The 3,691-nt window shown below is 45.3% G+C and overlaps 1 pseudogene; it reads left to right on the forward strand.

Moving 5' to 3' along the window:
- Positions 1–344: 344 nt before the first annotated feature.
- Positions 345–1,158, forward strand: LOC102264240 (annotated as a pseudogene).
- Positions 1,159–3,691: the final 2,533 nt, after the last annotated feature.

Below are 3,691 nucleotides of genomic sequence, written 5' to 3' on the forward strand. Positions count from 1 at the left end.
ATTAATATCCAACCTTTCAATTTTTTTTTCTTTAATTCCTATCAGCCCATAATTCTGGGTTATTTTTTTCTATTATCAATTAACTTTTTTTTTTACATAACAGCAATTAACAATTCAAATTTTAAATTAAACACACAGTACTATTTACAATTGTACCACAAAATAAAACAGTAAGTATAAATATTACAATATATATATTCTGAAAAATAAAGAAATATGATCCAAGAAATCTAAGAAAATCTAAAAATATGGATTCATGGAATAAAAACTCCATGTTATGAAGATACCAGTTCTTCCCAACTTGATCGGTACATTAAACGCAATGAAATCCTAGCAACTTCGGGCGGGGCCTACGGAGTCGTGGATCCCGCTGGGAGCACCAGGACAATGGGGACCCGGGACTATGAGTACGACTACCTACCGACTACCTACCTATTCAAAGTGGTGCTCATCAGGGACACGGGTGTGGGGAAGAGCAACCTGCTGTCCGGCTTCACCCGCAACGAATTCAGCCTGGAGAGCAAGAGCACCACTGGTGTGGAGTTTGCCACCCGCAGCACCCAGGTGGACGGCAAGACCAGCAAGGCGCAGATCTGGGACCCCGCTGGCCAGGAACGCTACCGCGCCATCACCTCCGCCTACTACCGAGGCGCAGGGTGCACTGCTGGCGCATGACATCGCCAACACCTGGCATACGAGAATGTGGAACGCTGGCTGAAGGAGCTGAGGTGCCATGCTGACAGTATCACCATCATCATGCTGGAGGGCAACAAGAGCAACCTGCGCCACCTGCGGGCTGAGAAGGCCCGAGCCTCCACAGAGAACAACCTGTCCTTCATTGAGACCTCAGCCTAAGACTCCATCAACGTAGTAGAGGAAGCTTTCATGAACATTCTCACAGAGATCTACCGCCTCGTGTCACAGAAGCAAATTGCAGACCGCGCAGCCCTTGACGAGTCCCCTGGGAACAACGTGCCACCCACTACTGGCAGACAGAAATCGAACAAGCTGCAGTGCTGCCAGAACCTGTGCCTGCCCCGTGCCTCCTCCAAGTATGCGTGCGTGCACATCCTCGTCCTTCGCCTGCCCATCACCATGATGTCTTCTCTGACCCGACCCTCTCTGTCCCTCTGTGACCTGCTCCCACCCCTCCACTGAGCTCTGCACAGTCAGCTGGGGTTTAGGAAGAACGGGAGTCCAGCAGCACCACCTGTCCTTCTCCCCCACCGCAGGGAAGCTTGAAACCTGGCTGCTGCACCTATTCTTCTTGGGTCCCAGGGGCCTCTGGGTGAGGTGGGGAGGGTGGCAGGATGGACCCGGCCAGCCAGAGAAAAAGGATGAGCACACCAAGCAGGCTTCAGTTTCCACAGCAGACTCCCCTCTGGGCTGAAGCCTGAAGAACAAGTGACCAGGGGACTGGGTCAGGCAGACAGAGGCTCAGACACCCTACCACCCACATACAGCCAACAGCAGCACACGCCTTTGACGTTGGCCTCGCCTGTGTGTGCGTGAATCCAGCTCCTGCCTGTAGATTTATGCTGGGAGAAGACCTCCCCTCCTTTCTGCAGGGAGGGCACTCCCCACCCCTCCCTGTGCCCTTCTCTCTGTCTTGTCTCCCTGTCTGGTCAGGAACTGTTTGCAAGTGAAGCAATATCTCAGTGTTTTGTATATACAACCGCTCTTGTAGCCTTTGTTTTTTTGTTATTGTAGAGAAACAGATTCTTTGTACACTTTGTAAGATTGATGCCAAACCCCAGCTCTCGGATCTCTTATTCTCCCTGCAGCCCCTGTTTCCCCGATGGCTCATTTCTCTGTCCAGTTACTAAAATGTGCAACCTGACTTCCTGGACAGAAACCTACCGCTGCAAAAAAAAAAAAAAAAAAAAAAATCCTGGTAACTTCTTTTGTGGTTATTTACAACTGATTTTTAAGCTTATATTCAAAGGAAAAAGATGAAAAGGATCCAATATAACACTGAAAAAGAACAATGTCGGAGGATTGAAACTATAGAAGTTCAACACTTATCAATTGCAAGTCAGACAAATATCTTAACAGGTTTTTCACCAAAGAAGACAGGCAAGTGGTAAATAAACATGAATGAAGCTTATCATAATTTGCCATCATGGAATTGCAAATTTAAAACAAGGAGACATCGCTGCACAGTAATGAGAATGGCAAACATGCCTAAATGCTGTGTGAGAATGTAGAGCAACAGGAAATGTCATTTATTGCTTGTGGGAACACAAAATGATACATGCACTATAGAAGGTAGTTTGTCAGTCTCTTACAAGCTAACCATACTTTTACCATATTATCCATAAATTGTGATTCTAGATATTTACCCATTTGATTGAAAACTTGAATTCACACAGAAATCTGCGTGATGACATTCATAGTCTCTTTATTTATAACTAGAGGCCTGGTGCACAAAATTTGTGCACTCAGCGGGTGGGGCCCCTCAGCCTGGCTTGGTGCCCTCTCGCAGTACAGGAGCCCTCAGGGGATGTCCAACTGATGACTGGGGAGCAGCCCTAAGCCAGCAGTCAGACATCCTTAGCACTGCCACGAAGGCGGGAGAGGCTCCCACCACCAATGCTGTGCATGTCAGCCATGCGCCCAGCTCAAGGCTTCTGTCTGCTCCCCCTGTGGGAGTGCACTGACCACCAGGGAGAAGCTCCTGCATTGAGTGTCCACCCCCTGGTAGTCAGTGCGCATAATAGTGACCAGTCATTCTGCTGTTTGGTCAATTTGCATATTAGCCTTTTATTATATAGGATCACAAAAGCTAGAAGCCACCAAGCCATCAATGGAGAAACAGACTTTGGTACATCTGTACAATGGAATGTTATTTAGTAATAAAAAGAAATGAACTATAAAGCAATAAAAAGCCATGAAGGAAACTTAAATGAATATTTATAAGTGAGAGAAGCCAGTTTGAAAGGTTATTCACTGCATGATTTCAACTTTGTAACATTTTTTAAATGACACCTTATTGAGATGTTAAAATAGTTAGTGGTTGCTAAGATTTGGGGTGAGAGATGAGTAAATAAAATGCTGAGGCTTTTTTGGACAGTGAGTTTATTTTGTAGAATACACTACTGTAATAGTGGATAAGAGATTATACACTTGCCAAAAGCCATAAAACTTTAAAGTATGAAGAATAATGTGTACAAATATACAAAAAAGTCATTTAGGATCAGGGAGCCAGGATCCCTGTAGCCTGAGACAAGAAGATCTTGTTGTATTACAAGTGTATAAAAGAATCTCAGTGAAGGTCATTGGGGAAGGGGTGATGACCAGAGTAACTTTGGGAAGGAATGGAGTCAGTAAGGAACTGCACATAACACTATACACTAGTTGATAAAGTAGTTAAGAGAGCACGAATTAACAAGAATTATAGTTCTATACATTTATTTATTTATTATTATTTTTTAATATATATTTATTGATTTCAGAGAGGAAGGGAGAAGGAGAGAGAGAGAGAGAAACATCCATGATGAGAGAGAATCATTGAACAGCTGCCTCCTGCACACCCCCCCCCCACTCGGGATCAAGCCCGCAACACAGGTGTGTGCCCTTGGCTGGAATCGAACCTGGGACCCTTCAGTCCGCAGGGTGATGCTCTTTCCACTGAGCCAAGCTGGCTACGGCCTAGTTCTATACATTTAAATAGAAATGGAACAATTAAGGA

Source organism: Myotis brandtii, unplaced genomic scaffold (assembly GCF_000412655.1).
Source record: "Myotis brandtii unplaced genomic scaffold, ASM41265v1 scaffold28, whole genome shotgun sequence".
Classification (NCBI taxonomy): domain Eukaryota; kingdom Metazoa; phylum Chordata; class Mammalia; order Chiroptera; family Vespertilionidae; genus Myotis; species Myotis brandtii.